The sequence below is a fragment of the Eumetopias jubatus genome, unplaced genomic scaffold (genome assembly GCF_037043125.1).
Source record: "Eumetopias jubatus isolate StellerSeaLion01/CBP00866 unplaced genomic scaffold, mEumJub1_p1.0 scaffold_6, whole genome shotgun sequence".
NCBI classification, from domain to species: Eukaryota; Metazoa; Chordata; class Mammalia; order Carnivora; family Otariidae; genus Eumetopias; species Eumetopias jubatus.
The window spans coordinates 139,192,567-139,220,071 of record NW_028274812.1 but is presented as its reverse complement, the minus strand read 5'-3'; the positions used below and the strand labels follow the sequence as shown (position 1 = coordinate 139,220,071).

The 27,505-nt window shown below is 38.2% G+C and overlaps 1 long non-coding RNA gene across 2 annotated transcripts in view; it reads right to left on the bottom strand.

The window, feature by feature from the left end:
• Positions 1-508: 508 nt before the first annotated feature.
• LOC148164167 (uncharacterized) overlaps positions 509-27,505 on the bottom strand; it is a 200,695-nt gene continuing 173,698 nt past the window's right edge. For both annotated transcript variants that reach the window (XR_015768381.1, XR_015768382.1), the window contains 3 exons: positions 8,727-8,788; positions 2,484-2,545; positions 509-822 (listed from right to left, as the gene is read on the bottom strand). This is a non-coding gene — a long non-coding RNA (uncharacterized LOC148164167). The remainder of the gene's footprint in view (positions 823-2,483; positions 2,546-8,726; positions 8,789-27,505) is intronic.

Genomic DNA, 27,505 nt, shown 5'->3' with positions numbered 1-27,505 from the left:
CGGCCCTCAAGAGTTGCTGTGAACTATCCCACGATGTAGAACACAGTATAGATGGCCAATACATGTCTGTTCCTTTCTCCCCTCTCCTCTTCTCTGTAATGTGATCAGTGGAAAAAGAACAATAGAAATAGGTAAAATATAAAGTATGGCTGACAAATGAGAAAAAAACAAATATAGGGTATTAAGAACATATTAATCATTTCCTTTAAATCTAAATAATTTCCTATAATTAAAGGGTAAGAATCAATGCTAACTTTTTCTGGGATTCAAACTACCTACAGATTAAATGATTTTCTGAAATATTTTGCTGAACTCATAGCATAGCCATGTTTAGTTGATTTGGGTAAAGGGTTTGGAAACAATTCAGAAACTATGACTCATAACAAATTCATGAAGGCAAAAACAAGATTCCATTTGAAATTGCAGGTGTTGATTATGAAAAAGAAAAGATACAGTAAAATCAGGTCTACCTTCTAGTACTCTAAGTAATTCACTCTTCTCAAAGAACTTGGCTTCTACTCCTTTATTTATAATATAAAAAGTCAAGGGCCCCGTAAGGCTTCTACTAAAAATCCTCTTCTAAACAAGGCGAGTTCAATTCAACAAACATTTTTTGACCAACCAATTGTTTTGGCCATACAAATGCCAAAAACTTTCTCCTTTGAACTCCCAGAATATCCGGAATATGCTTCGGCTACCACACTTTCACACCATTTTGTAAATATCTGTTTCCTTGTGTCTCTCCCCTACTAGACAGTGTGTTCCTCTAAAACAGAAACCAGAACATATTTGTCTTTGAATTCCTCTTGCTCAACACAGCGCCTGGCACAAAGTGGTGGGGGGAAGAAGAGACAAAAAAAATTGGAAGAAAGAGTGTTAATGTTATCCGGCAACAAGGTATGATGTATTCAAATTATATGTTGGTATATATCAAGCATTGGACAAAGCCCAATCTCATTCATAAAGCAAGAGAAATCTAAATAAAATATTAGCAAGTTGATTCTAACAGTACACTAAAAGAATAGCTAATATATCATTACTAAGTGGTGATCATGTCAAGAACACAACAATGGTTCATTGTCAGAAAATGTATCAAGGAAATTCACCATATTAAAAGGTCAACAGAAAAATTATTTTTATCTCAGCAGATGCCAAGAAGGTATTTGATAGAAAGAAACTCCCATAATAATAAAATTTAAACTGAAGTAGATACCAACTTCAGGATAAATGGCGAATCTCTGGAATCATTCATATAAAAGAACAGTAACAGTAATTTCTGCTCTTAACTCCATTATTTAGCATTCTCATATACATATACAACTAAACATTTTTGAAAACATAATTATGGGAAAGAAGGAGAGCAAAATTACCACTGTTTTAAAATGATATATGTGTAGGGCACCTGAGTGGTTCAGGGGGTTAAGCGTCCAAATCCCATCTCTTGGTTTTGGCTTGGGTCATGATCTCAGGGTGGTGAGACTGAGCCCCACCTCTGGCTCCACACTCAGCGTAGTCAGCTTGGGGTTCTCTCTCTCTCCCTCCCTCTCCCTCCCACTCTGCCCCTCCCCTCACTCATACACACTTGTTCTCTCTCGCAAATAAAATCTAAAAAATAAATAAAATTAAGTAAAGTGGCATATTTGTATATCTAAAAGAATCAAAAGATCAAACTGAAAAAAAAATAGGAAATTAGGAATTCAATAAGATGGTCAGATAGAAGATAATCTGTTGTCCTATTTCTTCCAAGAAACTTAACTACATTGGCTACAGGCTCATTCCCCACCCCCCAAATCAACCCTGAAGTATAGAGAGAAGGAGGGAGGAAGTAGAGAAATGAACATCCAGGCAGAAGGAGTGTAATTTTGAAATGGTGTTGCATTGCCAGGGTGGGGTGGGGAAGAAGCAGGTAGATTGGACTTGAGGTGGGAAGCTACTCATCTTGGCTTTAGGAGACAGAATAGAAAGGAAAACCTCGTATCCTGCTCTTCATTCTCCTATGCCAGTGGTTCTAAAAGTGCTATCCCAGGACCATCAGCATCAGCATCACTTGGAACTTGCTGAAAATAAATACTTGTGCCCAAGCCCTGGACTATTAACTAAAAAATTCTGGGAGTGACATATGTGGAAGCTAAGAAAGAAAACAAATGAACATATGGGAAGGGAGAAAAGAAAAAAGGAGAGAGGGAAACAAGCCATAAGGATTCCTAATGGTAGAGAACAAACTGAGGGTTGATGGAGGGAGGTGGGGGCAGGGATGGGATAGATGGGTGATGGGTATTAAGAAGGGCACTTGTTATGATGAGTATTGGGTGTTGTATGTAAGTGATGAATCAATGAATTCTACCCCAGAAACTAGTATTTCACTACATGTTAATTACCTAAAATTTAAATTTAAAAAATACAGAAAATACTCAAAAACAAATAGTAGTAACAAGACTCAGAATGTGACACAATCTTACATAATAGGAGTATACTTTCTGTACCTTCTTTCATTTTGTCCCTCTCTGCACACTGTCTTTGGAAGAGTCAGAAACCACTTTGCAAGCTGAGGGAAGAGAAGCATAAAATGAGAGAAGATACCGACCATACCCACTTACCAGATGTTAATAGCCTATCTAAAATCCTCAACTGAGAGAATGGAAAAGATTTAATTCTCAATCAAGTTTGGAATGAGGTGTTCTCATCCCAAATTGAGAGTGTTCAGTGAGTACAGAACTTATCATTACCTAAAAATGACTACAAAGTCATGGGATTCCCAGATTTTTCATCCAGCAGCAGGACAAAAATTTGCCCTATAGTACATATTCTGAATGGAGAGTGGGAAAGAAAAATAACATCACTTTTTATTATATCCACCCCCTCAAAAAAAAAAAAAATTCTGGGAGTGAGGCCCAGTAATCTAGGTTTTCAAAATGTACTCCCCATGTTTCTCATGAATACTAAAGTTTGAGAACCACTGTCCTCCTAATACTGCTTCTGGGGGGTGGGGGAGGAGGGAGTTGGGGCAAGGGGGAGTACAAAAGGTAAAACTCTGAGGTCTTATTTCATGGTGTAAAAAGTTATTACCCATAGTTTCCAGGTACCTGGGGTTCTCCATTGTTTGGCTCATCTATATCCCACCCTTGTGTTCACTAAGGATGACACAAATTGTGTTCTAGTCTTCTTTCATGTGCTTCCTTTGACCTTGTAAGTACTCTAAGAAAAAAATGAGCTCACAGGCAAAAGTAACAAGGCATTTGAGGATCTTAATTATGCCCAAAAAAACAAGGTATACTGGATAATAAATTTCATCAGAAACAAAAAATCTTACAACAGAGACCAAGAACCTACAATTAGTCAATTAATTAAATAACGGAAAACATTAGCAATAGGAAACAAGAACAAGAAAATATAAAAAAGAACTACACATAAATCTTAGTCATATAAAATATGATGGTTAAAATGAAGAACACAATTGATAAGAAAAACAGCAAAATGGAAATAACTGAGGCATAAATTAGTGAATTCAGACAAATTCCTGAAAGAGAAGAACAACAATAGAAAAATATAAAAAAACAAGTAAGAGCTATGGAGGATCAAGGCAGAAATGGTAATACTGAGATCATCAGAGTGCCAGAAAGAGATGGAGATGAAAATGGAAAGGATGCCATACAGCAGTAATAAGATAGAAATTTTCTGGAGAGAATTCAGATTGAAATTGAAAAGGCCCACAGATTTCTGCTTCCAGCCTTGATGGAGTTAACAAGGAACCACATTTAACCTCTTAAACAACTAAAAACCAGGCAACATACATGAAACAGTCTTCAGACATTGAAGAACAGGCAGCAATGATTCCTGTGAGAAGGAAAACACACACAGTTTGACCCATCATTTTCCCAACTTATTGCCAGAAAGACTTCCCAGGGGACAACATAGGGAGGAAGGACCCAAACAGACTTTGGCAATCTAAGGTCAGGAGATGGAGTTGACAATTCAGGGACATCAAGGAAGTTAGAATTTGTAAGACGAAGTACTAGAAAAGAGGAGACACACAGAGGGCAAGGCCCTGCAGATCTATAAAGGGTGAGTTTTCACATGAGTATGAGTCAAGGTACGAGAGAGGAAATTATCTGAGCCTGGGGGAGAACCCACAAGAAAAAAAAAAAATCAGAGAAAACAATTCTCATTACTCCTACAAGGCCAGGGATATTTATGTTTCCAATGGCCAGTATAGAAAAACTTTGTAATGCATGGAACATCAAGTTGAGTGCTCAGACTGTACTGCCTTAGCAGAAGGACTAAATTTTCCCTCAACTAATGTTTGCTTTGGTTCTGTGGTACAATAAAAAGTACATATCTGGTCTTTGCCCTGGTTTCTTGGCACAGAGCTTCAAGAACCCTTGGAATTGCCTGAGTGATGGTGTTATGCTAATGAAGTAACTCATGAGTTGGGTGGGCCCTAGATGGCTATATGATGGGGGCTGGTCCCCAGAAAAACCCAACCACAGAATGAGAACATTGAAATTTCAAGTTGTCTGACCTCTCAGAAGGGGAGGGAAACTGGAGATTGAGTTCAGTCACATGGCTGATGATTTAATCAATCATTCCTAAGTAATGAAGCTGCCATAAAAATTCTTGGACATTAAGGCTCGACGGAGCTTTCTTCTTGACACATGGATATGCTGGGAGGGTGACATACCCCAATTTCATGAGGAGAGGGCATGGAAGCTCTGCAACCCCCCACCCTCCCCATCTTGCCCTATGTGTCTCTTCCATTTAGCAGTTTGAGTTGTAGCCTTTATAATAGCAACTATACCACTTTCCTAGGTTCTGAGAATTGTTCTAGGGAATTATCAAATGAGAGGTTGAATTGTGGGAATCCCCAGATTTAAAGTCAAATGGAGAAGTGCAGGTAGCCACATAGGGTATGCAAAGCAGGAAAATGCAACACATGAGAAAAAATGAAATCAATAGAAAAAGACACAGAAATGGCACAGATAAGAGAATGAGTGGAAAGGTAATAAAACTGCACTCCAGATGTTCAAGAAGATAGACAAAAGTATTAGTGCTTAAGGAGAAATGTGGAAAACATAACAATGAAACAAACTTACACCAGATGAAAAAAGGACAATGTCTAAGATGAAAACTACATTGGATCGGGATACACAGCAAAGATGACACCACAGAAGAAAACATGAGGGAACTTGAAGACAGAGCAATAGAAACTACCTAAAACAAAACAAAGGAAGAAAAAGACCAAAAAAAAAAAAAGTGATTAGAACATCAGGAAACTGTGAGACAAACTCAACCACTAACTGAAATTTAGAAGGAGGGTGATTTTTTTGTTTGTTTGTTTTAAATAATCACATAGTTGGGAAAATCTTTTAGCATATCATAAAAAGTCAGAAGCATAAAATGAAACACTGACAAATTGACCATATAAAACTAAAAACTTCATTATAAAAGGAAAACTAAGTATATTGAACCTATTTTTTTAAATAAACTGGGAAGTAACATTCACAAAGCATATGACAAAAGATTATTATCCTTAATATGCAAAGACCTCAAAGATATTTTTTAGGATTAAAAAATATAATACAACAAGAGTAGGCAATTATTGAAAGGAAAAACTTAAAAATGGCCAGCACTCACAAAAAGATGTTCTTATTTATAATCAAAGAGATGCAAATTAAAGCAAACATAAATCACGCTACTAGCCTGGCAATGTTGAAAAATACCAAAATCTCTATTGAAAGGGGACTGGAAAAATCAGGCACTTATGATTTGTTGATGAGAATGTCAATTCATAAGCCCCTTCTAGAGATCATTTTGGCAGACACCAACGCAGGAAGAAAAGACCAAAGGAATAAGGGAGGGAGGGATGAGTGATGGTGGGAGAAAAGAAAGAGAAAAAAACACATGTTCTTTTTCTCTTAAATAATGTTATTTAAGCAAATTATGAAACAAATAAGGCAATACCCTGCAGCCATTAAAAATAATATAGGATCCTTCCCATCATGAATAAATGCTCAAAATCAGTATGTTATACATAACTATATAAAGAATAGTATGTGGTCCCAATTACATAAATGGGTATGGAGGCACATTGTGTATATATGCATTCATAGACATCTAAAAGAGTTTTCACCAATATATTAACAGTAACTACACCTTGGTGAAGGAATCCCATGTGTTTTTTTATATTGGATTTATATTTTCCAATAGCTTGAGTTTTTAAAAATAATAAGCATATTCCAGTTTTAAAACAATAATGCCATTTTTTAGATAGATGAGAAAATTGCTTAACAGTAACATGGTAATTGATTTGACTTAAGATCACATATATAGAAGTACTTAAAAACCTGTCTTCTTTGAATAATCCTTCTATTATATTCAGTTTCTTCAATCCTCCCCCTCTTCACTTCAGAGAAGACAGAAGAGAAACAAAATCAGGAAGCATTTGATAATACTCCCAATTAGGAAACCTTTATTAAATTTTCTATATAGTGGTTTTAGCAACTGAATTTCATTTTAGGTTCATTTCTGATATTTAGAGAGAGGCAAACAGAAGGCAACATTAGTATGTCATCAACATGTTTCAAGTACATACCCGGTCCAAGAAAAGCATTACTTATGGCAGGCTAAGAAAAGAAAGAGGCAAAAAGTTGACAACAAACACTTATCATGAGTAGATAGAATGGAAGACCATGAGAGACTCTAAGAGTAGAAGTTAAAAAAAAAAAAAAAAAAAAACACTGAACATTCAGAATCAAGAACTAGTACAGGATAGATTTGAGAAGTCCAAAAGAATAGTTTAAATAAACTAAAACATTTATAAATCAGTGTTCACAGCCATTGTTCATTCATTCATCCTTTTGGTTCAGATCCAATCAGATTACTACCACTGGTGCAATATTTGGCACTGAAATGAACATTAAAACTAAATATTTATTGGCACCTTAATACTATCAGAGCCTTGTTCCAACTATGACCCAGGTTTGTTTCCATTAGGAAGTGCTCTATGATGCTTAATTCTGATCTCCCTAAAATCAAAAAATGCCATCCAAGAGATTTTATTTTCATTTCTAGCATCTGTTTTAGGATGCTGGCTCTCTCTTATATTAGTGTCTGGCTATCCCATACTCTTTCATATACTGAGGTTAATCTAGAATGTTTCTACTTTAAGGTCAATTTAACCAGTGAAGCAGATAACTCTCCTGAATTATTACACACTTCAAAAAACAGATATTCTACATGCCTAACACTTGTACCCTAATTCTAGACCTTTCCACTAAGGAAATCATTATGTAGGTGTATAAAGACTTATTTACAAATTCCAGTACAAGATTGTTTTGACAGGGGAAAAACAAAAGAAATGAAAGCATGCTACATGTCCAAACAATAAGAAGCCAGATAAATTTGGGTACAGACATTCCAAGCGGTCATTAAAATCCATTTGAGTTGTCTTTAAAATGTCAATTTTCAAAACCAACCTATAGAGCAATAGGTGTCATAAAAGAATTTATACAGCTCCCTTTACAGCTATGCCTTTCAAATGTTTGATCATCACAAGCTGACACTGTACCATGTTGCACACTGGGAAGGCTCGATTGTGTGGCTGACACTTATAACTATCGTCAGTGCAACCCTCAACTCTACCTCTCATCACATGAGGTACATGAGACCTCAAGTTGTCTTTAGCTCACAAGTCCTATTGCCATGTTGAGTTTTGATCTAAGATCCCTTCCCTGGCCCACCTTTCCAGGTTGGCCAGATTGCATAACTAACCATAAAGGATCTTAGGTGGTCCATGATTTAAAGTGGGTTGGGAAATGTTTGGATATATGTATTAATACAGAAAATTCAAGCTGTAACTCAAGCTGTCACACTGAGATGCCTGCTCATGAAGGGCACATGTGTGGAGTGGTCTTGATGCTGTTCCAAAGGGCTGTCATCACATTATCTAGGTCACACGACAAGCCATGTACTTAGAAATTGTTCACTCCAAGGTTTTGGATATAGAAGATATTTTGATCCAAAATTGATCATAATACTAAAAAAAAAAAAAAAGAATTGCACATGCCACATTATTGGTCAGGATCCAAAAAAGATATATTCTTCTCCATCATGAAAAGTAAGTAAGAAGCCTTCGTTAGGAATTTATAATAACTTTACAGAGTCAGAGGATGATCCTGTTGATTATGACTGACTTCTTTTTAAAGAATTAATTCCATCATGAACCTCTGCTAAAAACTGTTGAGCCAATTATTTGGAACATAAATTTCCAGGCAATCTAGATTCTGGAAGTAGTTTTGCATCTAACTTAGCTTGGTTCAAGGATTCAATTTTACCCTCGCCGCTTCACGTTCAAGCGAGTGGTCCGATTATAACAGTAGCAAAGACCAAGGGATATGCTTTAGTGAAGTACTGGGAGAAACTGTCCTAGTTCCTCTGTCACTGCATGTTCAACAACTGTTAAATTACCAATGGGAAGAGGTGCCTGGCCGGCTCAGTCTGTTAAGCATCTGCCTTCAGCTTAGGTCATGATCCCGGGCTGCTGGGATCAAGCCCCACATCAGGCTCCCTGCTCAGTGGGGAGTCTGTTTCTCCCTCTCCCTCTGCCCCTTCCCCCGACTCGTACTCTCTCTCAAATAAATAAATAAAATCTTTTTTTAAAAATTACTAATGGGAAGCTATTTGAAATCTTGCTTTGATTCCAGGGAAGGAAAAATATAGAAGCAAAATACCTGGATTTGAATACAACTTATTTCGGTGTGACCCTTGAGACTCCGTTTCCCCATCTGTGAAACTGAAAGAAAGTCTACGTCAGAGAACTGTCATAAGAATTAAATGAGAATGTGCTAAATAAACCACAAAAATGACATTAACCTTTATTATTATTTCCACCGTCACATACCTTCAATGGTCAAGCCTCAGCAGAGCTACTAACATTCTTCTAGAACCACATGGCCTGGCCTTGTGGCCCCCATATATCATCACTTCAGCTATCTATTGCTGCATTAAAAACTACCCCAAAACTTAGTGGCTTAAACAGCATCTCCTTTTTTGCTTACAATTCAATGGGTAATATTTTAAACTAGTCTCAGCTCGGTGGTTCTTCTTCTCCATACAGCGTAGCGAAGATCATTGTCTACATTCAGCCGGTGAGTGCATCACTCCGTACTTATGCCCTTCAAAGCCCCTAATATGTTCTACGACAATTGCCCATTTACGTATCTGTCTCCCCCTGTAGTTATCTTCCTCCAAAAGAGAGACCATGGTTTGTCCACCATTAAATCCCCAGCACGTGGCACAGTGTCTAGCACAGGGCAATTGTGCAGTGTTGGCCAGATTAATCAATCAGCTTTCAGTAGCACAATTCCATTAGACCTTGACTACAGCCTTGTGAAGGAGGTGAAGAAGCTGATACAAATGAACTACGTGACTCGCTCATCCTGACTTGTGACCCATTGGTCTTCTCTCTAGACTGTGTGTCAGTATCAATAGCATACAGAGTCATCTCTTTTTCTTTATTCACTTTGTCTTCTGTGCCATCAAAGCAGAAAGCTCAGGACTTTCAGAAAGAGAGTTGGAGTAGAAAGGGCCCAAGAGACTGTTTTGTCATAGTCCAACTCCGGCCTTTTCCACAAAGGAAACCATTCCAAAGACCAGTGACTTGGGGCACATCCTGGTCTAGGATTCAGGCCTACCAGTAGCCCCTTCATTTCCCTTCCTTTGGTAGAAAGGTAGAACAGTGCAATACTGGATTGATAAGTGCACCTTTTTGCCAGATTTGGGTCTTCGTCCCAGGCCTATTAATGGTATGCAAACAAGTGAATTTGAAAAAGAACATAATTTTCCATTCATCTTTCCGTTCTAGTTCCACATGCCACAAATGGAAACCATTTGGTGGGGGCTCTAAGGGTGAGAAGAGATCTACGACGTGCAGTTCTGCATCGCTGCTCAGCAGGGCTGTCAGTAATATCTTACTTAACATACTGTCACAGAATTTTCCTTCAGTGTCACCTCGGTCGCTACTGTAACACTCCATAAGAAATAATGCCATCTGTTAAAACACACAAGGCAGGGAAACGCAGCTGCTGTCATCAAAGATGGAATTAACCAACACCAAGCAATTACTTTCCTTTTAAATTTCACAATTAGAATTTTAGTCTTGCTTCATTTGTATCACAAAAGTCACCACAACACTGTGCCTGTTGAAGTAACAACACCGCTCTCTTCATGAAAACATGGAGGAGGAGGAGTTTAGCTGGGGATAATGGTAATTGTTAACTCTGTTGCCTCTTTTATAAATATTTTTTAAAATCCCATTGGGCAGTGTTAATTATAGGTAGCAGTACTAAGAATAATGGATTTGCATCTAGTGTTCACATTTAGGCTCTCTTAGTACTCAAAGAAAAAAAAATTACCAAGTGAGGTTTATTGCTGATGGAATGATTGTTACGCTATATATTCAAGATCTTTTTTCTCTCCTTGGTAGAAGATTATAATGGAGAATGGACCCAGCTTATAGGAGACAGGTTTCTAATTTGAACAGAGATAAAATTCTGCCTCTCAGCTTTTATTCCATTCATTGGAAGGGAGCAGATTGCTGGCTAAATAACAGAAGGGTGGACCTATTCAGAGCTTGACTGCTGAGCTAACTCTTCAAAAAGCTGTAAGAGATCAACAATTGCCTTGGCCCAACTCCATTACGAGGGTGTCAGCAAGCTGGTGTTTCCTTTTTGATGCATCTTTTTGCATGGGAATTATATACTATATTTTCTGGGGGCAGAGCAGTAGGCAAAACCTGCCTTCACTGGTTTGCTGATGGGCAGAATTCTCTTACAGGGTAGAGCAAAATCTGTGAACGTCACAAAGGGTTAACTTCTCAGCTTTTCTTCAACTTCTAACCTGTTGATGAATCACCCAATGAGACCACATACCAATGACTCCACAGAGTGTGGAGTTATCGAAGTATTTGTTAACTTGGTCCTCAAGAGGAAGCCTCTCATGTCCACCCTTCTCATGGTACCTTTACTAATTCTTTAACTATGAGTACAATTTCCATTCCTTTGCTTTTAATGACCTTTCATACTCCTCTAGTTCATAAACAGAACAATACACATGGGTTCGTAGGCAGGATGGCTCTCAAACCTGAAAAAAAAACACTTCATTCCTCAGATTAAGTTCATTCTCAACTCTGTGGTCATGACATATGCCTTCATAGTGAAGCTACTTATTAGATAACATACACTTGGGATTTTATCACAAAATATCTTAAAAATTAGTTATTTCTCAAATTCATATAGAGCTTGACCTCCCAAAGACTATAGATTCCTTTAGGGCTGAGATCACGCCCCATCAGATAGAACACAGTGCCATTGGTAAGAAAGGCTCAATGTTTAGGGACTAACAGCTTCAGACTTTAAAACCCAGGTTTTGTCCATTTTGAAATTATTTACGTTAGCTGTTAGATATCTTGGTTGGGGCGGGGCAGGGCAGGGAGAGGATGCCTAACAAAATTATTCTCACAAACAAAATGTGGCTAAATTCATTACTCATACACATGGATTTGCCTGGCTCTATTGACCAAAATCTTGACAAATACAATGATGTCTGATGTATTATTATGTGGAGAAAACTCAATTTTATCACAGACTGCAAGACTCTTCAGGTCCTTGAATACAAAGGACCCTATTTAGAAAGAAATTGCAATCTGCAAATATAATTCACAATCAAGGCTCTCAAAGTCACAAAATAGCAATGACTACATCTCTGATTACTAATTGAATCAGACACTACCAGCACTCCAGTGAAGACCAACCAGACATAGGAAGCCTCTGGACCATGCTAGTCTGTATTTTGCACCACAGGCACATGCCCAGCCACCTTCAGTTCTAAAAGACGCTGTTTCTCTTTGTAGCATGATTTATTAAAAAAAAAAAAAAAGGAAAGATGATGTGCTAAAGCATTATACTAATCTTTTAGCTGTAGTAATATGTGTCCTTTAGGACTAATAGCATGCATTAATAATGATCTAATTTGTGTCTCTCTTGGCCAGTACCACAACCAAAACCAGTTTTTTGGTCACAATGTTGAGCTTCTGTATTATATGACCCCTTCTTTTTTGAGCCAAACTTAAAAGAACGTACAGCAATGATGAAAGTACCTAGTTATGAAGCTAAGAAGATTATTTTCCCCATGAAATGTCTAAGAAGAAATCTTAGGGGTCTCAGAGAGGAAAATATACACACAATCTGTTCAAACCACCCAATTTCTCATTTAATCCCCTCCTTGCACATCTCATACTAACTCTTCATTTTTTTAAAAAACCCCTTGCCTTTCCTACCCTCCTACTGTTGTTCTCTTTTGGGTCCCATAGACTCACTATATATCCACACCCAGACTCAAGTTCTCACAAGACATTTAGCATAAGCATTTCATGTAACATATGAGCACTGCTCAAAGTAGCACATGCAGGAAAAACACAGACAAACCTTTTTCTCCTTGACCCAAAGCAATAATTGGGGCGAAAAATCTCTAAGTGTAAATGAAGTAAAACCTTTCCAACTTTAGGATTTATATTTTCTCAGCTATCACTGCTTTTTTTTTCCATTCTAACAATTTCTCTAAAAATGGACACCATTTTTAGCCAAAAAGTAGAAAAGAATAAGTTTAAAGACAGGTGGAAGAGAGTCAGACTTTAGTTTTAATTCTGCCTCTCCACCCAGGTGTGAGAAGAGGTGGGAAATAAGAAACAACTTCGACTAGCTGAAGACATTAGCGTTAGCAGGGGTCTCCCCTACTCCTACACACAAGCACATACCAGATGGTTCCATGGCAGTCAGGAGGCTTGAAATGAAGCAATCATTTAGCCTGCAGCTGGAATACACAGTATTGCCCAGTTTAAGACACACACACACACACACACACGCGCGCGCGCGCGCGCGCACGTTCATTTTTTCAGATGGATAAAAGGATTTAATCTCATAAGGTATGAGGTTTTACTTTGAGTTTCTAAAAAATCTCAAACATAGTGAACAACACTCCCGCCCCAGCCCAGCCAAACCACTTTCAAAACCAAAGTAAGATATATTCTATTTGAATATGTATCTGATAATTTCCTTAGTCTCCATCACATTTATATGGGTTCTTATGTTAGATTTGACAATCAACATGTCACCATGCTTTTGTGTTTGTCCCACATTGTCATATTTACAGTCAAGCAGCCAGTTTATAAGAGTCCATGTGAAGGTTTTCAAAAATTCCAATCTACAATCAATTGCTCTAGTAACTTCTCAGTATTTAAGCAATCCCTCTAACTTTAGATCAGTGTGGCTTCTCCTAAATATTTATTGGGTTTTATCCAGTGCACATATAATCATAGCCATATTTATGTAATTTTTTTTCATCAAATTCTTCAGCCACTGAAAACTCGTTACCTACGTAGGCCCATTTATTTCTCCTCAGATTCCTGAAAAGACACAAAACAAGGCAATAACTTAATTTATACATGATTCTGCCCAACTAATTTTCCTATTTGTATAACATAAAGGAAGCCTCATAACTTAGGTAAACAAACACAATCTTCACCCTAAAAATAGAGTACAAAAGTGGATGTGGGTGGTGGAGAGGATCCAAGTCTTCTGGTCCCACCAATATGTTATTTATTTAACAGCATGCAAATTAGTTAACAAGAATACATGCCGGGTTCCTGGGGTAAATAATTTCCATTCCTGTCACTGCCTAGAAACCATCCTTAAGTGTCTCCTAAATATTCATGCTATGGAAATAGGCCACAATATGAATTAAGGGGAACATCTCTCACCAAAGATTCTCCCCTAAGAAGAAAGGGTGAAAAGAGAGTAGAGAAAAACAGTGAGAAGAAAGAAAAAGGAAATTTTTCCCATTTTTCCTTTTTTTTTTTTTTTTAAGTTTTCTACTTGGGCCTCTTGGAATTAACCTTGTCTCATGATCAGTTTGTGAGCATCACAGTATCATGCTCATGGAAAGCACAAAGCTTCTGGAACTGTTAAAAAGCAGACTCCTGAGGAAAAGAGCTACATGTAATTAGCGTTGCATGTTACCCAGCCAAGTCACTATTCTAAAAGCAAAAAGCCTAATCCCAATTTAAATTATCACCATGTTTGTGCCCCATTGTGCAAATCAACAAGAGAAATTTCACAAAATATCCCACAAAAATACATAATTTGTGTTATAACATGCATTGAAAATATATTACAAGTCAAGCAATACCTTGGCCAAGTAAGAGATGCCAAAATATCAGATTGTTCCTGTGTAGTATTACACAAGTCCATAATAGTTTAAGCAAATAAAAGTGCTTTTTTCCCCTCACACTTTGCTATGGACTGAATTGTGTCTCCCTAAAATTATGTTGAAGCCCTAATTCCCAATGTGACTATGGCCTTTAAGGGGGTAATTAATCCATTAGGACTGGTGTCCTGATAAGAGGAAGAGACCAGAGATCTCTGTGTGCACAGAGAAGGGGCCATGTGAGGACAGGGTGAGAAGGTAGCCAACCACAAGCCAGGAAGAGAAGCATCACCAGACACCAATCCTGATGGCACCTTTTAATTTTTTTTGACATGCAGAAAGCTATACATAATTAATGTATACAACTTGTTGAGTTGGGAGATAAGTATATACCCATGAACCCATCACCGTGATCTATGCCATAAACCCCTCCATCGCCTCCAAAAGTTTCCTCTCACCCTCTTATTTAGTGTGTGTGAGAAGAACATTTAACATAAGATCTATCTTCTTAGAAACTACTTAAGTATGCAACACAATAATGTTAACTATAAGTATTAATGCCACACTGTAGATCTCTAGGCCTTATTTATCTTATATAACTGAAACTCTGTACCCTTTAACTAATACCCCCATTTCCCCTTCCCCCCACAGCACCCTGCAACCACCATTCTACTCTCTACTTTTGTGAAGTTGATTATTTTAGATTCATCAGATAAGTGGGATCATGTAGTATTTGTCCTTCTGCAATTGGCATATTTCACTTAGTATAATGCCCTTAAGATTTATGAAAGTTGTCACAGACAAAAGGATTTCTTTCTTTCTCATGGCTAGGTAATATTCCATATTCCACACCACATCTTCTTCATCCATTCATCCATTGATGGACACCTAGATTGTGTCCATATCTTGGCTATTGTGAATAATGTTGCAAGGAACATGGGAAGGCAGATACCCCTCTGAGATCTTGATTTCAGTTTCTTTTAATATGTACCCAAAAGTGAAATTACTCAACCATATGGTAGTTCTAGTTTTAATTTTTTGAGGAACCTCCATACTATTTTTCACTATGGTCACAACAATGAACATTCCCACTAACACTGCACAAAGATTCCCTCTTCTCTACATCCTCACCAACATTTATCATCTTTTGACACTTTTTTGATAAAAGTCATCCTAACAAGTGTAAGGTGATATTTCCTTATGGGTCTGATTTGCATTTCCCTGATAATTAGTGATGTCGAACACTTTTTCGTATAGATATGAAATATCTGTTTTTTGTGTGTCTTCTCTAAAAAAAAATTTCTATTTAGTTCTTCTGCCTATTTTTTAATTGGGTTATTTGGTTTTTGTTATTGTTTTCTGTCTTGTTTTGCTATTGTGTTATAGAGTTCCTTATATATTTTGGATATTAACCCATTATCAGATATATGCTTTGGAGATATTTTCTCCCATCCCGTAAATTGCCTTTTCATTTTGTTGATTGTTTCCTTTGCTGTGTAGAAGCTTTTTAGTTTGATGTAGTCCCACTTGCCTGTTTTTTCTTTTGTTCCCTATGCTTTTGGTGTCATACCCAAGAAATAATTGCCAAGGCCAATCCTGACAGCATCCTGAGCTTAGCCTTCCAGGCTCCAGATCTGTGAGAAAAAAATTTCTGCTATGTAAGCCACCCAATCTGCGGTATTTTGTTATGGTAGCCCAAGCAGACTAATACATTCTTGTTCTAATAGACTTGAAATTTGTAAAATTAGCAAAACAAGTTCCTTAAAATGAAGCCACCCACCTTTATCAGCTTTACAAAAGGAACAGGGAAACTGGCTGCTAAAGTGAAAGGTCTACATGGGCACAGAACTTATATATTAATACAAAAATAAAAATTTATCAAGTGCTTTGAATATGTCATACACTATTCCCAGCATTAATGATATAATAATGAACAGAATAGAGAAACTACCAACCCTCAAAGAGATTGTATTATGGTGAGAGAGATAGTAAATGTATAAACAAAGAAATTAATAAAATAATTTTGATTAATGGTGGCATGAGAAAAATAAACCAATACCATGTGAGAGGGAGATCAAAGGGAGAGAGAGAAGGATGGGGGAGAGAGCAGTATTTCTAGAAAGGTGGCATCTGAGCTAAGATAAGCAAGGAAGTGATGAAGCCAGCCATAAAGATGAGAGGAAAGATCATTCTGGGTAGAAGGAAAATCAAGGGCAAAGACTCTGAGGGGGGGCACAAACTTGATTTGCCTAAGGACAGGAAAGAGCATGAGTGTCCCTGGGAAATGGAAGTGTCCCTGAGGAATGGTGTGTAAGAGTGTGTGCAGGGCCACCATTATGTAAGGCTAAAGGAAGGAACTAGGAATTCACAGCACAGTACAAAGCAATGGAAGCTTCTGGAGGGTGAAAGAAATGGGGAAAATTATATGATATGATTTATATTCTTAAAGATCACCTTAGCTAGAAGATGAATGATAAGGAAGGCAACAGGTGATACTGGAAGACCAGCAGGGTGGCAGTTGTAATAGTTGAGGGGAACAATGAAAGTAACTTAGGTTAGAGCAGATGGGTATGGCAGTTGGTTTGATATAACACATCCAGTTTGCATATCTTGGAGGTAGAGTCAACAAGCTTTCTGATGGCTGGAGGGGTAAGGAAGAAAAGGAATCAGGAATGACTGTTTAGGTTCTCGGTTTAAGAGACTAAGCAAATAGTGGTGGATGTACAGGCCTAACTCCATTCTCTATCTCCATAGTACCCTGCCTGGCTAAGAAAAGGCACTCAGTTAATACTTATGAAGGGAAGAGAGAGGAGGGAAGGGGAGTAGAGGAGAAGGGAGGAGAAGGGGGGGAGGAGAGGAGAACTCCCCTGACTATATCCTCATCTGCTAGAAAATCACTGTCTTTTGCAAAAACCCAAGTTATTTAAATAGAACAATCCCTGAATTTTTCAATGTATACTCCCATTCAGTATGCATTCCATAAAAGTCAATAGAGTAAGCATTATGCCTAATAATGACTGTAAAGCATTGCAAAATTCCAAAAAGCTTTCTAAATAAAAGATTAAGTTCTCTTCCAATTGATTTGGAAATATATGTATCATTTCCTCCCACACAAAATACTCTCCATGCTACATGACTCTTTCCAGAGCCAAGTTTGTTCCCAAAAATCCATACTCTGACCATGTCTTAGAATAGTTAGCTTAATGTATTACAAAATTTGGAGACAGGTTATTTTGAAGACTCAGTCTTTAAATATGTCCCTTTGGAACTCAGGTAATTGCCAGAAGGTTTTACTTTAACTTTTTTCTTAAGCTTGTAATTTGGATAACTGCATTCATTATTTCCTTACGAAAAATCACTGGAATGATCATTAGCTCAAAATCTTGTCTTTTTCTTTTAATTGTGCATAAAAACGTACCCATGAAAATTTGCAGGAGTTGCCAAGGCCAAAACATGCTACTTTTAAGAGAAGTTTAAATGAACATCAGGATTTAAATGATATATTTCTATGTCTATATTTTAAATGCCAAAATGAGTAATAGTTTCCTACTACAAGTGATAAAGAGGATTAAACGGCACATAGGGTGAATCTGAAAAGTCGAGAAAGTCAGTCTTAATCATTAACTCGACAGATGAAACATTGTCTGGAAGGCACAGGGTAGGAGGAGAAGGAGCTGAGGTAGCCACACTGGAGGGAAGAGTTTTAATCCCCTGGGCAAGCAGCACAAGGGTATTACAACCTGGGCAGCATTAAATGTAACTGTGCTGAATCATGCTAGTCAAAGATACAAGGACTTATCCTATACAGAAGTTCATGAAAGTGTGCCATGTCTAGTAATAGATATTTAATTTCTTGGTTCCTTGGTGGCTAATTTATTTTTTAATTTTGCCAAGCCCCAAGAAGGCACTTAAATGTTAGTACCTAATTCAGCATGATTATGGAGGAGTAAAATTTGGAAGAGTCACTGCAGAGAGAAATGATCAAGATGTCCCAGGTCCACAAGGATGCGATGCCTGGACACCCTGTGTCTGCCAATCCATCTTCTGCCATCCCCACCAACCAGAGAACAATTCAGCCTGGGGAAACAGAGGAACGTGCACATTGCTCGGGAGACCTCTGGAAAAAACACATTATCTTGTTTTCCTCTGTCACCATTTTCTTCATGAAGTGATCTTTCAAAAATCAAACCATTTAAACAATCAGATAATCAAGGGAGTTACGTTATAACCTCAGACATATGGTTGACTTCCAAGTGCTCATCAGAGGCACCTCTCCTTCATTCCCTATTTCTTCAGACTCTAAAACCAGGATAGAATAGGAGATGATTCCATGGTAAGCTCCAATATGACACGGGATAAATTCACAGTGACCCCTGGGGCTCCTATTCTCCCACATCCCCTTTCACTGCAGACAGAACTGACAGCTCTGAGAGAATGTTCAGGTTCTGTCCTCCTCTGAACACCTGAGAGCAGCCCTCTTTCCAGAAGTCCTACTAAGAAAATACAAGATAAATCCAGCCCAGCAAGAACACTGCATAGACGGTCTATAAATTCAGCCCCACAAAACAGCCCTTGGAAGCCTTCTCAACTGTGCGTGCACATGTGCGCGCACGCACACGCACACACACACACACACACACACACACACAGAGTCAATTCCTTGAGTATCTTTATGTATTTACTATCTTCACTAGCCTCTACTTCTTACCAGCATTGTCAAAGTACCTATGTTAATTTATTGGCAATTGATTTTATGACTGATTCTATACAAGTTTACTTTCTGAACTTCTCTGGATGGAACGAAGCAGGTGTTTCATGAAATACTGTCTAATATAGTAGGTACCTAGAACTCCATAAAAAAATGAATACAGGGGCGCCTGGGTGGCTCAGCTGGTTAAGCGGCTGCCTTCAGCTCATGATCCCAGGGCCCTGGGATTGAGCCCCACGTCGGGCTACCTGCTCAGCAGGGAACCTGCTTCTCCCTCTCCCTCTGCCTGCCCCCCTGCCAACTTATGCTCTCTATCTCTCTGTCAAATAAATAAAATCTTTAAAAAAAATGAATACACTCTGTACAATTACTTTCCTTCAGACCATGAAGACAGAGTTTACCTTAAATTGATGGATATATGCCCATTTTAAGTACCTATCTTCTTAACTGGCATAAGAAGAAATATTGGAAAATTTGTGACTTTGGCAAATGCATATTTTGGTTACAGTTATTGATGACCAGGAGGGTGGAATGTCTACTGAGACTGGCTATATTTAGTCCTCCAAAGTACAGGAGTTCAGACAGCAAAAAAATCACAGCAAAGAGTCCTAAGACATATGACTTTCTTTTGTGGCATAACACGATCAACCTGTCCCACACAGTAACACTAGCTGTCATGCTGGGGAGAGGAAGACCACTGTGGCTTGCCTTTAGAAATATATATGAAAAAATGTAAGGCTTATAAAACAGAGCAGTCTGGAAATTTAAATCTGATTATAAGAAATATTTCATATTTTTAATTCAGCAACAAAAGCAATATGGGTGGCAATTAGAGTTTTAGCCTACAAGAATGCAAAAAGGAAAGAGAAATAATAGGAGGTGTAAGAAAAGCAATTTTAATCAAGTGAGAAAGAGGGAGAGAGAATTGAGAAGGGGCAGCTTCCTCTCAACCTTGCTTTCTATCACTTTCCAGAGACAGAGGAAGTCCATTATGTACCCAGCATCACCTAACGCAATTCTATTCTCTGGCTGACCTTCCCTGAACACACCTCTCTGCAGGATGTCTTGACAAGTTGCCCTGAACATCAGCAGAGAAAACTTTCACTACCTGTAGATCTAGAGAAGCTCATTAAAAACACACCGAGAGTGGCATGGGGCTGTAAATTACTTTAAAAGTCTCAGATTTTTCTCTTCTCTCTCAAATTGTACAGATCTTAAGCTTTGCCACAGAAAAGTAGATCATAATATCTGTTACCATACCACAGCTTTATCAAGCTGCCAGTCATTATTCACCACAAAGAAAGCAAGTTTTATGACCACACTAAACCAAGTGTTATCTTGGAACGAAGGAAGGAAGGAAGGAAGGAAGGAAGGAAGGAAGGAAGGAAGGAAGGAAGGAAGGAAAGGGAGGGAGGGAGGGAGGGAAGAAGGGGTGGTAAGGAGGGAAATAGGAAGGGGAAAAAGAGAAGATAAAAACTATTCACTGGGTAAATTAAGAAAATTTTAACAACAATTGATAAACCAGCATTTACTACACTAATTAGTATCTCCTAGAGGGATACAAAGGTGTTTATATCAATTAAAGACTATCTGATATGACAAGAAAATACCCACGTATCTAACATCAAAAGCATTTCTTTCTTCTTTCTCTTCCTCTCTTACTGTAGTCAGCACATGATGAGCACATGAAGGAAGGTAGAATAATTCATTATGTTGTCTCTGACTGCTTTGTATCTTCAACATTTTTTGAATAAATACAAAGTCATAAATTAGCTTGTAGCAAAACAGAATTAACTGAATGTCTTAAGTAGGATCACCAAACCAAGGTTTGAGTCAATTTATCTAAGATTTCACTAATGTAGTTTCAGCTCATTACGGCAAGAACTGATGCTAGGGATGGGACATTATTAGATATAAAAAGGGAAAATATAAGATCAGGAAAACCTGACTGCTTTTGCAAGAGAACTTCTTGAAGGTTATCTGACGTATGCGACAGAGCATAAACAACTCCCCTTCAAACAATAATCTATGATTGAAAAATAAAGATGCTTTCATAGAATCTGAAGATATTTACACACACACTGACACTGAGAAGGCTCTGCCCTTCATTTTCTTGCCAGAAAACATCTTAGAAACAAGGCATGGAACAGCAATTCGTGTGTGTGTGTGTGTGTGTGTGTGTGTGTGTGTGTGTGTGTGTGTAGGAGAAATAAGCACATACATATAAAATGTATTTATGGAAAAGCAAAATATATTCTGTGTGTTATACATAAATATAGAGAGCCATTAATCTGATTGTTTCCTTGAAAAATAAATTTTTCAGGCATCTAAATGAAACGAGAATAATTGTGCATGGCAAGAAAGAAACAGCAAGGTTGTGGGGGAGGGAGATTTTCCCAGCATTTCCAGTAATGGGATCAAGAATAATCTGTGATTCTTCCAGTAAAAAGGCTTCCCCACAAGGGAACTTATGACAGTCACTGAGCATCCTGCCTGACCCAGGTCAGGCAACAGTTGCATGGATGTCCAGTTCTGTTCTACCCCTACATTTCATGAAGGTGAGTTTCTTTCCTCATGGACAAGATAACAAGATCTCGGAACTCCTAATACAACTTTTTGTAAATAGTAACAATAAATTAAGAAAAACAAAATGTTAGACTAAGGTGTAAGTAATATTAGGTGGGCCCCAAAACACAAGGCTTATGGGTAGATATTTCATTTAGTTGGTCCAAACATTAAAGAATCCATATAAATGGAGCAAAATCTCAAGACTGCATAGTTGGGATAAAATAACCAGAAACAGTTAAAAGTCTGGCTTGGGAGACAAAGTCACTTGCTAGATTTGACCATAGTCAAGTTATGCAACCTCTCAGCTTCAATGCCTTCATCTGTAAAATCCAGATCCGTAACACAGGTTTGTTGTATTAAAATAGAGGATGTATTCAAAGCACTTAGCGTGATACTTAGCACATAATAAGCACTTGATACATGTCAGCTACATTATTTTTATTATTCACTAGACAAATTCTCATCTCTCATGTCACTTAGCTTGTCAGTATACCCTAATAGAGTAGATGTTGTCTTCAAAGTTACCAGGAGTATTTAACAACAGCAACAAAAATCTAGCCTTTATCATGGTTTAAAAAATTGAACTGGTTTTATAAACCAGGTTTAAAAACCAAACAAGATAGATTTTCATTTCTCAGCCAGTGCTGAAAAACCAACGGTTAAAGCAGCTTCATCCACCAGAAAGATCTGTGACACGTCTAACTTCATGATACATATGCTGTGCACAACCTCGGATATTTATAAGGTTAAGCATGTTGAATTTTGTGATGCCAAAAATTAAAACATATGTGTATATACATATATGTGCACCAATTCCTTTCACTTGAACGGCATTGTTTGTAAGCCCTAAGTACGGAACGTTATACACAACTACACTTTGTGTCTTACTGTTGCACCCTCTTACAACTGTGTTTTCGTATTTCCAGTTGAGTTGAAATTATAATCAGTGTGAGTTTCTAAAGTTTATACTCCTATAATGGAGAGAGGGTTGCTCTTTGCCAGAATTAGAGATGACCTTGCCCAAGTAGGGGAAACAAAAGATTGTTTATTTGGGGTGCATTTATCTTTATGGCCAGCAAAATATTTCCCTGGTGCCCCCCGATGCTCCTCTCTGGTACTATGAGAAAGAAACTTTGGTTAGTTGCTCCCACTCACATCTGAGCAGAGCTGCAATAACAGCAAATGATCCTTGGAAATCACAATCACATTAGGCTGCTGTTCAAATAGCTTTTAGGGTTGTGATAATGGGAGGCATTCCTAATAACTGGTGACACTGCAAGACCCTGCCCAGAAGGCCTCCAAATGGCAGCGCACAATTTAAATTTTAATCTGGAAACAGTGGAAATGATGAGATTCCAGCTGGGGACCTTCTGGTCTGAGGGCCAGCGTTCAGCCTCCCCATTAGATGCCCCAAAGCTTCGTTGAGTTGATGAGTGAATGCCCCTACTCTCTTCACTCGTTCTCACTCCATGCCCGTCTCCCACCTGATTCCCTGGATGGCAGGAGGTTGCGTTGCTTTGCTTCTGTGGAGGCAATCTTAGAGCTGATGAAGCACTCCCATGTCGCTGTGATCCAACCTAACACATCTGTGCTTGACATAAATGGAATGGTGCTTCCATTGTTCTGACAAGTGATAACTTTCTGAACTTTCCTCCTTCCATGTATGGGGCGGGCTTTGGGACATACTTACCCACTTTAAGCTTGAAATGAAAGCTGGCAGATGTATGCCATGGGCAGAAGGAAAGTGCTTCATTTTTTCCTACAATAAGCAATAACCCTTAGGATAATCACTCAACACAAGTTAAACAGCAAAAGAGAACATTAGCGGGACCCTGTTGGCATGGAAGGCAACAGCTGACCACGTTAGCAATCACTGCATGTCATTACTTGGGAAGTCCACTCCCAATGCCGCTACCAAGTTGTATTTCCTGAGTGTTTAGGCAGTAACACATGACAGATGAGAAAGCATCATAACAGGACATTGGAGGCAGAACTCTAGATGTTGATGTTCGGCAATGCCAGATTTGGTTTCCAATAAGCAGAGAGGGGGAACAAAAATCTTACTAACGGAAATAAAGTAGAGAAGAAAATGGTGAAGATTCTTATAATTCTCCTCTCATAGCTCTCCTCTCATAGCTCCTCCTTTTACTCTCTTTTATTTTTTATTTATGTGTATCAATGGCTCCCAAGAATGGTGATGTGTCTCTCAGACTAGAAGTGTGAACCTAACAAAAGGATGAACATTAATATATGGATGCCTGGAATACTCAGTGCAAACACAACTGCTTCCACTGGGCTCCATTAGGAAACCTATTCCAGTACCCCAATACCCTCAGCAGCAGAATTAGAAAGTTGTTTTGATTTAAAACACACACACACACACACACACACACAGGAGCAAAAATCTGCAAGGTGGAAATGGGAATAAAAACCAGTGTTTTGGAATTTTTTCTTTGCAGATAGTCATCAAATGCGGTACAATATTTGCTAACAGAGGGTAATTTGAATTATCCACGGATAGTTCAAAAACACAAAGAGTTCATTACCCAGATATCTCTATTTAAAATAGATTTGCTTTTGTTCATCAGTGCAGTGCACATGGCTGGGAAATGGCAAAGTGCCAGAATGAAACTGCTCCTAATTTTCAGAGGAGGCCACCAGCTAATTACACAGACTGCAGGTGTGAAGAGAGAAGCTCAAAGTAATCAATAGCAGTAATTAATCTGCTAGACTGGAGCTAAAGAGCTAACAGCTGGACATCAGAAATGGACACATGCAACAAGATCAGCAATAATTACCTCTTTAAATATTGAATTTCCATAGCAACAATTAGGCTTATAAATAAAGGCTGGAAACCAAGGCTTCAAGGCATGACACTGCATGGCAAACACAACATTCCCCAAATCAACCCTTTTAATAAAACACCAACAATATGCTTGGGCTGGGTTGACCAGTTTTCCAGGGTTGGAAGAAGCTGAATGTAGCTCCTTCAGCCTCAGCCTTCTTGGCAGCCTATTGGATCTCTGAGTCACCAAGATGGCCCTAGAAGCTTGATTTGGGCAAGAGAGCAATGCCTTTCCATGTCACCTAGCACAGCAGAGCAACCAGCTACAAGACACATTTCTCATCTGTGAAATATGTTCCTTTAAAAAAAAAAAATCACAAAACCTGCAAGCAAAATTCCTAACCAATGTGTTGGAAACATCAGTCTTTTAAAAAGCAACTGGGCTGTATTTTGAGGGTTTTATTTTCAAGACCAGTATGATCAACAAGAGACCCAGACACTGAACCTTCTATGACATTCTTTTGTTTTGTGGAAAGAATAAAGAAAACTTTTTGTTAATGGATTTTGTATTATTTTTTAGCTGATGGGGAAGAGGAGGTTGTTACTGAAGGTGAACTAAAAGCCTGGCACTGTGCTACACACTTTATGTTCTTCATTCATTTGAGCCTAATATTGTTTTGTTTGACAAAACAAAAGGGGACAGGGAGGCTATGAACTTGCCAGGGGTCCACAGCCAACAGATTGAAATGGAAGGGTCATAATTTGAACTCAGCCCTGGGAGTTAAGTTATTTCAGCAAAGCATTCAAACATCTTTGGGAAGGAAATCTGTTCTCTAAAACACTGAAAATTGTTAGTTTGAAATGCAATCTAAATTACGCTGTTTATGTTCTATCATCATCACCAAAAAAAAAAAGAAAAAGAAAAAGAAAATCAATGATAACTTGATTACTCAATAAGTATTTAATTTTCTTTCACATTTTTTCATTCTGATTTTGGTTCACAACTTCCATGGCCCTTATTCAAACCAATAAGTATTCTGTAGAAAAATATGGACAATAATTGCCAATAATTTTCTAATCCAGAATCAAATACAGTAGCTCTGGAATATGGAATTAGCCAGGTGCATTTCCGCTTAAGCATTATCAAAATAGAGTTTTTATTGAGATATTATTCTCCACCAATTGCTGAGCAAAGCACTTTTCATGCATTATCTCATTTAATTCTTATGATAATATTATAAACTATAGAATTATCATCCATTCACACTTGAGGAAAAGGAGGCTCATAGAGGGTACGTAATATTCCCAGAGACACGTCTATCAGTACAAGCTCCCTTGAGTTAGGACTCAGAATCAACCTACACTCTATTTCCATGGTATACCCCCTTATATGTTGTCACTTTCCTAAGCCATTAACTCCCAAAACACCAGTGGTGGCATCCTTCTGAGCATCCCAAGTATGCTAAAGTCAGTGGTAGCATGTTGCTAAGGCACATATGGCTAAGAGCTTAGACCCTGATGTTAAACTGGGTTTGAATTCCAGTGCTGACATTTGGTAGCTCTGTAATCATGGTTCCTCAACCTCCCTGTTAAATGGGCATAAAAATAGAATCTGCATAGTGTTAAGCAATTAGCACCGATTGGGCATAGGAGGAGCTGCTTACAGCTGAAACATTACCATTGCTCTTTTTCTAACCTCTGCTATCTTTTCCACCCACCCCTTAATCCAGTCCCTCCTTTTTATTCCCACCACTGCTAATCCAAGTCAATCCCTTACTCTTGCAATGACGCCTTCATCTGCTTGTCCCTGACATCTCTACTACACTATCTATATGGACAAGGGAAGTGCTGATTCTTGCTATCATGTACATGTGTGAATGAATGAGGCACATCAGCACCTGTACTTAAGCACGTGCATCTGTGTAGACCAAGACTCACTCTGATGGCCTCAATACCACCAGAGACATGCCTATTGGCAAAATGAGTTCTAACACAATAACCAGCTCTGGGAAGACTGTGAGTTGTATAATAGCGCCCATTCCAGAATATCTCAGTGAAACTTAGGAACATGGTAAGTCTAGGCGCATAAAGTAATTTTGTGCAATACATGGGAAGATACATAAATTTCCACTGCTCTCAAGCTACGCTGCTTTGCAACTGCATAGTCAGTGCACACGCACACATTCCCTCTTCCGTCAATTTCTTACTCCCATCACTATCCAAAGGGAATCCAAGGTGTGTAAGCAACAATGACAACAGGAAAAGGGACTACATTCTCTCAGAGCAAAGAAATAAAATCGAGAACTGACCAACTGAGTCAGTATTCATCTTTAAGTATTAATCTATGCCCTATATAAAATAAGCATTATTTTTGAAGCTAATTAAAACATGTTACTTTGTGACTTCTGTGATGTTTGGTCAGAAAACCAAGGGGCCAAAGGACTGTGCCAAATAAGGGAACTAGTTTTGTAAACTTTCACTCTTAGTTCAGTCTTTAAAGTACAAAATTTTGTGTGACTCGAGAAACGTCTATAGATAAAACACCCATGATTGTGTCATGTTAAATATTCCGGTTTTATATATAAAAATAATGGGTGATTCCTTTATAAAGACTCATTAATTTGGACAAATCCACTAGCCAAATTCGTAACTGAATAGACACTTTGTGAAAGCTTGACCTTTAAACTATCACTGGGAAAAGATATGTATTCTCCTTCCAAATGCTGTTAATTTACTCATCACCAGACTTTCCGTGAATGGCAGAGCACTTCTACTCCACTGCCCAACAAGAAATAGTTGCGAAAGAGCACTTCTGGCCTCTCTGGCCTCACTTCCTCTTCCCTATGCTAAGAGAAGCAATTTAACTGACACAAGAACCAAGGGAGAGAGAGACATAGACCAAAAAAGAAATAAAAAAACACGTGAAGGTAAGCAATGCACTGGAGTATTTCCTCATGGGAAACCCTACCTAGAGTTTAGTGGCAGATGGCTTTTGGAGGACTACAGTTCATAATAATACAAAACTTAATTTGATCTGAATAGGACACTGGGTGACCCTGGTTTTCCATAGAAGTTGGCAAAGACTGTGTGTGGTTGAACGCCAAAGACTTCCTGTTCTTGAAAAACATCTCAAATCAAAGCAAAGTGAAGGTGGGTATTGTTGCCATACTAACACCAGGAGGAAATGA